The sequence below is a fragment of the Apium graveolens genome, chromosome 5 (genome assembly GCF_009905375.1).
Source record: "Apium graveolens cultivar Ventura chromosome 5, ASM990537v1, whole genome shotgun sequence".
Taxonomy (NCBI): Eukaryota; Viridiplantae; Streptophyta; class Magnoliopsida; order Apiales; family Apiaceae; genus Apium; species Apium graveolens.
The window spans coordinates 58661469-58675970 of record NC_133651.1 but is presented as its reverse complement, the minus strand read 5'-3'; the positions used below and the strand labels follow the sequence as shown (position 1 = coordinate 58675970).

At 35.7% G+C, this 14502-nt stretch overlaps 1 non-coding gene across 1 annotated transcript; it reads right to left on the bottom strand.

Annotated features, from left to right (window-relative positions):
* Window positions 1-10925: 10925 nt before the first annotated feature.
* On the bottom strand, window positions 10926-11032 carry LOC141663302 (small nucleolar RNA R71). The gene has a single exon (XR_012551381.1). It is a non-coding gene; the product is annotated as a small nucleolar RNA R71 (small nucleolar RNA).
* Between the last annotated feature and the right edge of the window lie 3470 nt (window positions 11033-14502).

The following is a 14502-nucleotide window of genomic DNA, read 5'->3' as shown; positions in this document are numbered from 1 at the left end:
TGGATCAGTTTTTACAAATAAACGTACCGTTTTATATCCGGAATGATCCAACGGGATACTAATTTTCCGTAATTATAAATAGCCTTTTACCGTATATTTATTTCGTATCAAAATCATTTGCAGACAGATAATTATATAATTTTCAGAGAAAAACCCTAATTTCCTAAAACTGTTCTAAGAATCAAACAGCAAAACGAAGGCGTTACCGATCTCTGTTTTCAAAGCTTGAGTAACCAAAACGAAGGATTTGAAGTGTTCTATCAGATTCTGAGCTTTGTTTCACTGCAGAATCAAAGGTTTATTTTCTGAAAATTTATTTATTTTCGAATTTATTTTATTAAAAATATGAATTTTGTTTGGATGATTGTTTGTATGATTTGATGATTGCATGTTGTAGAGCTTGTTTTCCTGATGATTTTCATATGTCATACGTCTGATTTGGAGTTCAATAACATGCTCAAAAGTGGGTTTAATTTTCGAATTTCAAAATTAGGGTTTATAACCCGTATGAATGTTCTTAATTGAAATTTGGGGGATTCTTATTCTGTGATAGATTGATGTTGTGTTATAGTGGGTTGTGTTCTCTGTGAAATTTGCAATCTAGTCGTATAAGTTTCATGAACCAACGAGGTCTGTAGAGAAGGGAGTTGTGTTTTGAAGTTTTCCGATGTTCGCCGGAAACTGGAAAATTTCACGGCCAAATTCCGGCCAACTCAGGGATTGTTAGGATGAATTGATTGCATGGTTGTGTTCCTGGTGTTGTGTAGATGTGATCTGGAGGTGTTGGTGGGGTGAGGACGCCGGGAACGTATTCTCCGGCCACTTCTGTGTTTTCCGGCGACGGGATGTAAAAATTGCAGTTTGGTCCCTGGACTTTTGGGGATGATACAGTTAGGTCCCTGAAGTTTCCAGACTTTGCAAAAATTGGATTTCTGTTTTAAAAATATTTAAAAATCATATTTTCTATTTATTTTTATTATAAAAATTCATTTTTAATTTCTGAAAATTCTAAAAATTAGTATTTTAATTCCGAAAATTATTTTTAATTCCAAAATAAATCTAAATTAATTAGTTAATTAATTTCAGTTAATTTTTAATTGATTAATTGGTCAATTAATTCGAAAATTAATTGATTAATTGATTTAATTAATTATTAATTGATTTTAATTAATGATTTAATTAGATTTAATTATTTAAAAATGATTTAAAAATTCCGAAAAATAGTTTCGAGCTTTAAAATATTATTCTAAATTATTTCCAAGGCTCGATAATTATTCTAAAATTATTTCAGAGCCAGAATTGGCCAACCGAACCCTGTTTATTAACCCGAAATTGATCCAACGACCCGTTTTAATTCCGAAAAATGTTTTAAAAATCATTTTAAATACCAGAGAGCCTATTTATGACCCGAGACTTCTTTATAAACAATATATCATTGATTACGTGATGTATTATGTGCTATATGTGACTTGTTAATTGACTATCGGTCTATATATTCGGTGTTTACTTGATTATCGCATAGCTTTTAATCCGTTAATCGGATTTGGGTAAAACGAAGGGTAGATAGAAGTATGTGTTGAATAGAATTCCATGAGTAAATTATTGATAGATGCTTATGATATGTGAGCAGAAGAGGCAAGACGTAGGAAAGGGAAACAGATAGTTGAGGAGTAAGACGCTTGTGATTGGAAGCGAGTGCAGTGTAGTAAGCTAATATCAGGCAAGTGTTCTGAACTTTCTCGAGATATTGTAGTATTTGATAGTCATATTGATATTGCAAGTGCTTTGAAGCACTGAAACCTAAACTCTGATTCTAGTTATTATTCTTGAGCCGTAAACCTTATTCTTTCTAAACCATTGATTGTTGTATACCTAAACACAAATCTCAAGTATACGATACTACTCCACAAATACATGCAAACAAAATCCCAAACACTGAACTGAATTACTTGTACATTCAATCATTGTATCCTATGCATTGAAAGCCCAAATCTTTGAAACCCTGAAATATTGATTTCTTTGTTATCCAATTCTTTCATTACTCGGCATCCAAGCTTTTAAATTGCCTTATTGATCCTTACAAGGATTGAAACCCTTTCATTGTTAAACATTTATTGTTGTTAATGATTTCGGTTATTGTTTATTATTGCATATTCTGTTATTATGTTAGAATTGGATTGTTTTTATAAAATTGTGGACCAGATTCGTGGTCAGACCATATAATGGTCAAGTTAGGCCAATGTGTGCCTTGGATCCAGTAGTTAGAGCAATGATGTGTGCCTTGCTCGGGGTTAGTGCGTGACTGATCAGCAGCCTAACCTTGGTTTTTAAATTAAAAGTATAATATCCAATTCTAAATCATAATCCATTATTCACTTGATATCATAATCATATTCACCTGATGATCATTATTCTCAGTTTTGTCATTGAGACTTGTTGAGCTAGTTAGCTCATTTGTGCGATGTTGTTTATATTCTTTCCAGTTAAAAAGGAACCAGTTGGTAAAGAGGATCCCCAGTCCAGCGCGAGAGCTAGGGGTTCAGGTTAAGAAAGCTGAGCTAGTAGGCTTCTTTTGGGATAAGTTAAATTTGTAAAAGTTTGTAATAATGTTTAATACTCAGTTTGAGTTTGAAATAGTTGGGATTTGAACGGTTTGTAATATATTAGTGTGTTGGGCTTGTGCGCATACTTTAACCTGTTGCGGTCTGTGGTGGTTAGTAAGTAGGGTCACTGCATATATTATTATTATCTTTATTACTGTTATAAGCAGGTTATATTTAAGGTGTGTGTGTGGACCCCGAACTTCTGACCCGGGTTTGGAGGGCGCCACAATGTTGACTACTAGTGGATATGCAGAATAGGTTGATTAATTATAAATTTAAGGTGTCTTGTGTAATATCCCATATTTTCAAATATTATTAATTTAATTACCTGGAATTGTTTATGTGATTTTATGTGAATTTTGGTGAATTATCTGGTAATTAGAATTGATGTTTGGGTGTTTATATGTGATATTATTTGAGAATTTGAATTTTATATGTGCAGAATAAAATATAGATAATTGTGATATTTTTATGGTAATTTTTGGACTGTTAGATTATTTTATAATAATTTATGGATTTATTAATTATTTTTTGTTGAATTACAAAATTATTTTATAAAGCCGGGAATCGTCCAACTTCAACTGTTTTTGCGTTTTTACAACTCGAAACTCTTCTGAAAACTCCTTCCTAATCTAATCTAGTAATTCCGGACATTTTCTGTGTTTTGACTTTTTCGATCCGAATTACGGTTTGACCCGTGCACGGCCCGGCGCAAGATTTTCGATACTATAACCATTTTGATAAATTAACAAAACCCGTATTCTCGAGAGACGGGATATTTTTACATTATTTTCGTATATGGTGTTTTATGAAAAGCCTGGTTTTGATGATTATCCAATTCTGGTATTAATTATATCATTTTTATAGTTACTTAGCGGCTAAGTAATCTATTTTTGGATCATTTTGTAGTTACTTAGGGGCTAAGCAACTAATTTAACGATCCAAAACGATCCAGAACGAACCAATATTCCGTAAATATAAATAGCCTATTTCTTATTTCATTTATTTCGTTTATTCATTTGCAACCAGTTAAAATACCGTAAATACAGAGAAAATCCTAGAAAACCGATACGTTCCTGAGAATCAATCATACAAACGAAGGCGTTATCGAACTCCGACTCGGGCGTGCAGCATATCAAAACAAAGCTCTCGAAATCTTCTTTCTGAATCAATCAACCATTTAGTGCAGTAATTAAGGTAATTTTCTTATTTATTTATTTATATTCGAATTATTTGATAATTAAATTATGAAAATTTGTTCTTGATGTTGTTGATGTGATTTGATGCTTCCATCGTGTAGATAATATTTTTCTGGTCAATTTGGTATATTATACTTCAAAAATAGAGTTCAGTATCATATAGAAATTAAGGTTTGATTTTCTGAAAATTATTTGAATATGTGTTCTTGGTGTTCTTGAAGAGTTCTGAGAATCAAACCCAAATTTGAGGGTGATGCAGATCTCAGTTTTTGAAGTATGAGTAACCAAAATGCTCAGGTTTTCATGCTCTTTCTGTTTATGTCATCAAATCTTTCAAACGATTAATAATTATTAAATTCATAATTTAGGGTTTATTCCCCAAATTAGGGGTTTATTATTGAGTGATTTTTGGATTATTTTGATGATATGAATACATTATACAGAATCCCAGCATCGTTTTGACATATTAACTGATCAATTTGGTATAGAAACGTGTAGGATTCTGGCAAATTGTTGCTGGTGTTCTTGATTGGGTGGATGACCCGTTTTCTGACCACAGACCCGGTTTCAACCCGATTGAAATCCGGGTTTAATCCGAAAATCCCTAAATTTTGATTTCAACAAAATGTTTCTGCATTTTCAGTTTTATTTTAATTCAAAAATCCTATTTTTAATTTCTAAAAATTCATTTTTATTTTGAAAATTATTATTTTTAATTCTGAAAATTTATTTTAATTCAAAAATAAATCCAAATTATTTAGTTAATTAATTTTAGTTGATAAGTAATTATTTAATTAGTCAATTAATTTAAATAATTATTGATTAATTAATTTAATTAGTTATTAATTAATTTTTAATAGATTATATAATTAGATTTAATTATTTATTTTTGATTTAAAAATTCTGAAAAACAGTTTCGAGCTTTAAAATATTATTTTAAATTGTTTTCCAGGGTCGATAATTCTTATAAAATTATTTTCGGGTGTTCGAGCCCTATTATTTAATTATTAAATGATTCGGAGACCCGTTTTAATTCCGAAAAATATTCAAAAATTCATAATAAATCAACCGTTCGTCCGTTTAATACGAAACGAACGCCTCCAGACTCAGAAAAATATTCTGCTTTCAATAAAAATACTTTTGAGACCCAAATCATTTTGTTTCAAAAATTTGCTTGTTTTACAAGTCATTCTGAGTCAATTATTGATGGATAAAATCATATTTTTGACCCGATTTGAATTTTTAACACACCGAGTCGACCCTTTTGACGAACCGAGGCATGTGTTATATGAATTATGTGATACGTGAATTATGTGTTTACATGCTATGTGAACTATGTGCATATGTGAGTCAAGAGTCCTGTGTTTGTCTGTTATAGTTATGTGTGGGTTATCGTATGGGTAGACGATAGGGTGTTGACGCGTAGTTCGTTGAGTAATTATCGATTAGATGATTAAAGTGTGATCTTTTAATTATAGATGCGAATCTTTCAAGACGATCAGGACCAGATGGAATGGATGTAGGCTAGAGTTGAATTGTATGGAATAATGGGTTGCAGCACTACATGAGCAGCAGATCAGAGATTTAGCGAAGTAAAAGCGGTGATGCATTGAGATGCCAGACTGAGATAATTGCGTTTATACGAGTGTGACTAACTGCTAAAAAGCCAAAGGCAAGTATTTCTATCATCACTTATTGTTCAAGTGATATTTATCTTCAATCCTATTATGCAAGTATTGATTTCCCTATTCTCAGCTCAAAATAGATAAATGTTTTACATATCGCTGAATTAAATAATTATGTTTATGCAAATACTCATCTGCTATTCTATATTCAGAATAGTCAAGTGATTTTACTTATCCAATTATCGATATTATAAATGTTTTGGATTTTGAGAAAGATGATTTGGTTGCGAATATTCCTACCCAAGTAAATGGGGGAATAAAATTATTTTGGGTGTCAATTATTATGATCCCTTTTCAATAAAAGGTTTTAAGATTGGATCATAATTACATAAGTGACCGGGATGGACGGTACAGCGGAGGGCTATTTCTAAGTGTCATATGAAATATTATGACACAATTTTTGCCACAGGCGGGTATATTGCCTTATGTTTGAGTACTCGTGTTTTTGGGGTCATGTTTCTACGAATCATGACTCATTGTTATTACACGGGCTGATCAGCATATGATAGTACATCCGTCGGAGAATGATCCCAATCAAAATTATCATATCATTTTTATATCCATAGAATCAATGATTTATCAACTATTTCTATTTTGGAATAATGGTAAAATGCAGTTTTGATTCAGATTCTGATTTATGCTGATACTTACGTTGTTGTTAAATATCAAAGGTGGTATTAGTATAGATGATTGATGTTGACTTCAATATGGGATGTTGTGAGCATCAAAGTTCGTATTGATATCTAATTTGATATGACATCAAAATAACTATTAATTTCAAGAGTTCGATTTTGAGTAAAGTTTATGATTCAATCCATAATCATTGTTTCTTGTTATTGTGGTTTACGATATTTTTGTAACCACTATTTTAAGAGTTTTATTCTCGTCAAGATTCAAAGTATTGCTAAGCATTTCGCTCAAAAATATCAAAATAGTTTTGAATACAATTAAGGAATCAATTCTGGGGTTCCTCGACTAAAATTATATGATTCAGCAATTATGATTTTAAATGTTCTGCTCTATTGCAGATGTCGGTTTTATATCAAAACGACCCTATATTCGCTATAATGATCGTGCTGAGCATTTCTTCCGCTCATACTTGCATATTTTTAAATTTAACCTACAGTGAGGATTAGCTTGCGTTGTTTAACTGTGTAATTCAAGGAAGCAAAGAAGAAGCTTTTGGAAGGTGGTTGGTCCAGGGTTTGCGAACTAGTGTAAGTTCTTTTGTGTAAAGTTGTTTATATTATATTATAGTGGTGTATTTTATAATTGGGCCTAGTATACTTCTTTTCGAAGTTATACTAGTGGGTTAAGTTTTGAGATTGAGAATTGTTGAAAAGAGTTTTAAAAGAAAGTGAAAAATTTATTTGTGGAATTTGGATATCTTGTTTCTAGAATTGTAACCTTAAAAGATCTTGGATTAGTTTGGGGTCATTTATGCTAAATATCTTCCGCTGGCATTTGTTTATTGATTAAACAGGTTAATTTGGATTGAGGTTTTATAGTGACGACCAAATCCTCTGACCCCGAATTTGGGGGCGTTACATCTTGTAATTATGTATAAGTGAAATGGAGTCAAGTGACAAAGCTACCCGACAGATGATCAATAAAGCTCTTCGACGGATGACAAGCAGGTACCCGATGGATGATCAAATTCAAATATCTGTTGATAGTGACAACACAGTCACATGCGTTGGGTGTTTGCAAAAGGAATGTTGCAGTCTGTTAAGCAGGAATTTGAGAACAAAGAAGCATTACCATTTCCATGCAATTATGAAGATATTCAAAGATGCTGGAATAGAGTAGTGAAGCAGCATGGAGTTAGACTAGATATGTTTTATTTTATTATCTTGTCTTATTAACATGTAAACTTGGTAATATATAAACCAAGTGTAGCTAGTAGAACAATCAACTAAGCAAACACATTTCAAAGAGAGATAGAAAAAGTTGTACTTGTCAAGAATTTCTCTGTAGTTTGTTTGTTTAACTTGTAAGAAGCTGGATACTTTCAAATCCACCCAAAAGTTTTAAAAGCTTGTGTTTTTATTACTTAGTGTCTTGATTTATATAACTACTTCATTCTGCAATCTGCAAATCAAACACTTATATATTTTTCGAGTTAGAATTGTTTTAAAATCTTGAAAAAATAGCCAAAATTACATTCAACCCCCCCATGTAATTCTTGTTGTATTGTTAGGGAATAACAGTAGCCGAATTTGAATCGACTGTGGTCAATTTGGGGGAAATTCCATAAAACCCTAGAAACATTCAGTCAGGATTCAAAGAAGCAAAATTGGGGGTTTATTATATATATATACACGTATACATATACAGGGAAATTGAGGACAGTTCATGAAGAAAAAGAAGTATACGATTAGTCTTTTACTTATTGTGACCGATTTACTTGATGAAAAGAAGAAATGAAAGAAGATTCGTGTACCTTGGAACTTGGGGGTTCGATCGACGGTAAAAACTCAGGAAATGGCCGGTTGAATCGTCGGATTTTTGAACTTAAAACTCTTGTTTAAATGGCGGCGACGGTGGTTGTTGAGAGAAAATAAAAGGATGATGTAGGTCATTTTTTGGGGTATTTATAGAAAAGAGGAGGGCTGACGTGTACACCAGCTATCACGCAACGATCAATTTTTGGAATATAAAGCTTTGACGCGTCCAGGGGTCAGGACGCATCCTGATGTTTAATAAAGGGGCAATCCAAAATTTTACTTGTGGTTTTTAAGTAAAAGTTCCAGTTTTGTTTTCAACTGTAAATGGAATTTGGGGGGTAGTTGTTATACCCAAATTTTGGTATTGGAACTATGCGAGTCAAATGCGGGTTAATTAGAGTCAAACTCGGCGTTGTATTACAAAAGAAGAAGGACGCGTCCATGTCTTTAGGACACATCCACCACGGTGAGAATGCTTACAAAGGATGGTCCTGCAGCAGAGAAGTTTGAGGCACGCGCCCAGGAGGTAGGATGCGTCCTGATTGTGTGGAATGTCATGAAAGGTGGCTGTTAGAGGAAAAATATGAATTTCATGACGGACAAGACGCGTCTAGTGATGTGGGACGTGTCCTGTGCTTGGGGAATGTATTTTCAGGAGTGAGCTTAGGACAATGCATGCAAGCATGGAATGAGGAATGAAGATTATTTTCAATAACATATTTGTTGTAGGTATTCCTTAAAGAATTCCCTCCTTGAGATGGTCAAGGAGTGTTGAGTGGCATTTATGACACTTTATTACGCTCCATAAAGCTTTAAATTGGTGTATCTGTACTCAAGTTGTTGGTATTTTACGTGTTTTTGTAGTGTTTTTGCATTATAGGCATTTTCCAGGTAATCAGATAAATTAGCATGGTTGTAGTGCTAATTTGGTGTTTGGATGGTGTTGGAATAAAGGCTCATGAAAAGACCGGATCAAATCAGCAAGGATAAAGAAGAAGTCAGAATTTTATGCAGAAGGACGGCGCGCCCATGCGGGCCAGGTGCGCCCGCGCTGGCAGGCGCGCCCGTGCTGGGCAGGCGCGCCCGCGCTGGTTAAGCGCGCGGCCGCGCCCAAAGAGCAGAAACTCAACGCGCCCACGCTGGTCAAGCGCGCGGTCGCGCCGTGTCGGGGTAGCAGAATTCTGTTTCTATTAGGATTTTGAGAGTTTGAAGCCCTGGTCAATTCTACAGCATATATATACATAAATAAAGATGTTTTTCATAAGGAGAGACGTAGCAAAAGCTAAGGAAAAGGAGTAAAGAAGACCGGAGAGCACAATTCAACCAAGGCAAAGAAGATCTAGTTTATTCTTGTGATTCTTTATTTTAAGTTGTAACTTTGGATAATAGTTTCCTTATTCTTTAACCTTTACTTGTGTTTCGTACTTGGTTTTATTAAGTATAAATACTACATTTATTATACCATGCTTTAATCGGAACCCACATTGATGATGAGTCTGATTATGGGCTAATCATTATCGTGGGGTTCTAGCGGATTTATTTATGGATTTCTTAAGTTAATTTGTTTCGATGCCTTAGTGTGTGGTGATTGTATGGTAACCTAGTATTGGTTGTTCTTATTCGTCTTATGAGCGTCGCGAACTTACAAGATAGTATGTTATTTCTTAATGAAGCGAAAGTGAATTTAAGGATTTAGAACTTGCCATGCTAGCATAGGTTCATGTGTTATTGTTATGCATGATTCCTAGGTAATTTTAACCATCTTACTTGCCTTATGTAATCACGATAAATAACTTGTGCATTAAACCGTTATGTTGTAAAATTCTATAGACATATATGGTCTCAATATAATTGGTGTCTATTCAGCTTCTATCTCGTTTGTTGATGTCTAGTAGTATGGTACTCGTACAACGAAAGTTGGCGTTTATCAGTTTCGTGTTATTTGATTAATGTCATCACCATTACATGCTAAGGTTAAGAATGAAAAGGCTATTGAATGAAGTACTTTTTAAAGTTTTAATCCCTTGTTTATGTCATATATTATTCAACTATATTTACTCTCTTTAGTTAATGTTCTCTAGTATAATACTCAATAGTTACTCGTAGTATAAACAAAGCCAAATTTGTTATTCGTCTTAGCATTAAATAATAGCCATATCATTGTTGAATAAGTGTATAAATCTCATAGTTAATCTAAGCTTGTCCCTGTGGGAACGAACTAAAAATAATTCTGTATTACTTGTGAACGCGTGTATTTGCGTGAATTTTAGCGCGTGTTTAGCGACTAAAAGTTTTTGGTGCCGCGGCCGGGGACACGGTGTTAACTTTTAGTTTACGTGCTTGTCATCAGTGATCGTTAAATTTCATTGACTCGGACATTGTTACTTACCTATTATTTTACTTATCGTATTTCAGTTACCCTAGCGAGCGTGTATGCATACACGTTCGCAGGCTCGTATGAGAACTCTGGATCAAACCGAGGAAAAAGCTGTAGTGATTCGAAGGGTAGTTTTTGAGGATGAAGAGAAAGTAGAAGAAGAAGAAGAAGAAGAGAAAGTAGAAGAAGAAGAAGAGAAAGTCGAGGAACTAGCTTTAGTAGTGATGGGAGATCAAGCAGAAAATCCTAAGGCTCTGATGGACTATTCTCAGCCTAAGATCAATGATATTTAGTCGAGCATCATCATACCAGCCATCGCGGATAACACCTTTGAAATCAAGTCAAGCACGATTCAGATGATACAAAACTCAGTTCAGTTTGGGGGTTCTCCTACGGAAGACCCCAACATGCACATCAGGGATTTTATCGAGATCTGTGACACTTTCAAGTTTAATGGGGTGACTGAAGATGCTATCAAGTTGCGACTCTTCCCATTTTCTCTTAGGGATAAGGCAAAGTTCTGGTTACATTCTCTACCACCAGGGCATATCACCACATGGGAGGATCTTGCTCAAAAGTTTCTCACTAAATTCTTTCCTATGGTGAAGACTGCTGCAATCAGGAATGTTCTTACTCAGTTTGCACAGCAAACTGGAGAATCTCTGTGTGAGGCTTGAGATTGATATAAGGAGATAATAAGGAAGTTCCCACACCACGGCATGCCTGACTGGATGATTATAAATTGTTTCTACAATGGATTGGGTGCCACTTTTAGACCCATGCTCGATGCAGCATCAAAAGGAGCATTGTGGGCTAAGAGCTACAATGAAGCTTATGAATTGATCGAATTGATGGCTGCTAATGAATACCAGAATCCTTCTCAGAGGCTAACTCGGGGTAAAGTAGCTGGAATTTTGGAGTTGGATGCAGCAACTGCTATAGCTTCCCAACTTAAGGCTTTGACGATGAAGGTGGACACTTTGGCTAATTATGGAGTTAATCAAATCACTAGTATTTGTGAGCTTTGTGCGGGGACGCATGAAACTGAGCAGTGCGCTATTTCTAACGAATCAGCTCAATTTTTCAGCAACTTTCAGAGATCACAACAACAAGCTCCAGCCACTTATCATCTAAATAACTGCAATCATCCTAACTTCAGCTGGAGTAATAATCAGAATGTGGTTCAACAATCTTATCAGCCGTACACAGTAAAGCAATATAACCATCCTGGTTTTCAGCAACCGCAATATGCCCCTAAGCAGCAACTTCAACTTCAGCAGCTATCGCAAGCTAATGAAAAATCTGAATTGGAGGAGTTGAGGCTCATGTGCAAGAGCCAAACTGTGTTTATCAAGACTTTAGAGAATCATATTGGGCAAATTTCTAATGCATTACTGAATCATCAACCTGGCAAGCTTCCAAGCAATACTAAAGTGCCAGGCAAGAAGGAAGCTAAGGAGCATGTTAAGGCAATTACATTGAGGTCTGGTAAGGTTGCGAATCCTGAAAAATCAAAGACTCTAGAATCTGAAGTTGTGGCTGAAGAAGAAGAAGTGCAGAAGGAAGTATAAGTGGAACCAAGGAAGACTACTATTGAGCACACTCCTCCTGAGGATAATACAGGGGAGAAACATATCTATCCTCCACCTCATTTTTCTAAGAGGGTACAGAAGAAAAAGCTGGATAAGCAGTTTGAGAAGTTTCTCAAGGTGTTCAAGAAACTTCACATCAACATACCTTTCACTGAAGCTCTTGAACAAATGCCTAGTTACGCGAAGTTCATGAAAGGTATTCTCTCTAGGAAGGTAAAGCTTGATGACTTAGAGACCGTTGCTCTCACGAAGGAATGCAGTACTGTGCTGCAATAAAAGTTGCCTATAAAGCTTAAAGATCCTGGAAGCTTCACTATTCCATGCACCATTGGAAAAGTGTCATTTGACCAATGCTTATGTGACTTGGGAGCTAGCATTAATCTAATGCCCTTGTCAATCTTCAAGAAGTTGGACTTGCCTGATCCAAAGCCTACTTATATGACTTTGCAGTTGGCCACCCATTCTATTACATATCCACGAGGTATTGTGGATGATGTCTTGGTCAAGGTGGATAAACTCATATTCCCTGCTGATTTTGTAATTCTTGATTTTGAGGAGGATAAGAAGATTCCCATAGTCTTGGGAAGACCTTTCTTGGCTACTGGCCGAACTTTGATAGATGTGCAGAAGGGTGAGCTCACCATGCGAGTGATGGATCAGGATGTAACTTTTAATGTGTTCAATGCCATGAAGTTCCCTACGAAAAATGAGGAGTGCTTAAAAGTGGAGTTGGTTGATTATGTGGTTACTTCAGAACTTTATCAATTGCTAAGGTCTAATGCCTTAGAGAAGGCCTTGTTGGGAAATTTGGATAGTGAAGATGATGAAGGGGATGAACAGTTACAATTTCTGAATGCTTCTCCCTGGAAGAGGAAGATTGATATTTCTTTTGAATCTCTGGGAATAGAGGAGTTGAAAAAAGCTCATAAGCGCCTCAAGCCATCTATTGGGGAAGCTCCTACTCTTGAGCTTAAGCCTTTACCTGAACATTTGAGGTATGAATTTTTAAGTGATGCATCTACATTGCCTGTTAATATTGCATCTGACCATTCAGGTAGCGACAAGGAGAAGCTTTTGAGAATTCTTAGAGAATTCAAATCAGCAATTAGCTGGACTATAGCAGATATTAAGGGAATCAGCCCTTCATATTGCATGCACAAAATTCTGCTAGAGGAAGGAAGCAAGCCTACTGTTGAGCAATAGAGAAGGCTAAATTCGATCATGAATGAGGTTGTGAAGAAGGAAATCCTTAAGTGCCTGGATGCAAGGATCATCTATCCTATTTCTGACAGTTCATGGGTGAGCCTAGTTCAGTGTGTGCCTAAGAAAGGAGGTATCACTGTGGTTGCTAATGAGAAGAATGAGCTTATTCCTACACGAACAGTCACGGGGTGGAGAGTTTGCATGGATTACAGGAAGCTGAACAAGGCCACAAGAAAAGATCACTTTCCTCTACCATTTTTTGATCAGATGCTTGACAGATTGGCTGGGCATGAGTACTACTGTCTTCTGGATGGTAGTTCTGGTTATAATCAAATCTGCATTACTCTAGAAGATCAGGAGAAGACTACTTTTACTTGTCCATTTGGTACTTTCGCCTTTCGGAGAGTTTCTTTTGGACTATGTGGAGGTGTTCATGGACGATTTCTCTGTGTTTAGTGATTCATTTGATGAGTGCTTGCAGAATCTGGGCGACGTTCTCAAGAGGTGTGTTGAGACTAATTTGGTTCTCAATTGGGAGAAATGTCCCTTCATAGTGCGACAGGGCATTATTCTTGGGCACAAGGTCTCTAATAAGGGTCTTGAGGTGGACAAAGCCAAAGTGGGGGTCATCGAAAATCTTCCCCCACCAATTTCTGTTAAGGGAGTTCGTAGTTTTCTTGGTCATGCGGGCTTTTACAGGCGTTTCTTCAAGGACTTCTCAAAAATTTCTAAACCTTTGTGCAATCTTCTGGAGAATGATGTCTCGTTTAAGTTTGATGATGAGTGCGTAGCTACTTTTGATTCTTAAAGAAGAGTTTAATCACGGCACCTGTCATAACTGCACCCGATTGGAGTGAACCTTTTGAGATGATATGCGATGCAAGTGACTATGTAGTTGGAGCAGTTCTTGGGCAGAGAAAGAACAACATATTTCATGTAGTCTGCTATGCTACTAAGACTCTTAATGGTGCTCAACTGAACTATACTACTTCGGAGAAGGAACTTTTGTCTATCGACTACAGTTTTGAGAAATTTCAATCTTATCTGCTTGGGACGAAGGTGACAGTTTTCACTGATCACGCTTCTGTTCGATATCTCGTCTCGAAGAAGGACTCGAAGCCTAAATTGATCATATGGGTTCTTTTGCTTCAAGAATTTGAATTAGAGATCAAGGACAGAAAAGGGACTAAAAATCAAGTCGCTGATCATCTCTCGCGTTTGGAGGATCCAAGTGCAACTTCACTAGATAAAACATTAATCAATTAGTCTTTTTCCGATGAGCAACTGTTTGGAGTGCTAGAGGAAGAACCGTGGTTTGTAGACATTGTGAACTACCTTGTGAGTAATATCATGCCTCCCGACTTATCATATGCTCAAAGGAAGAAGTTTATGCATG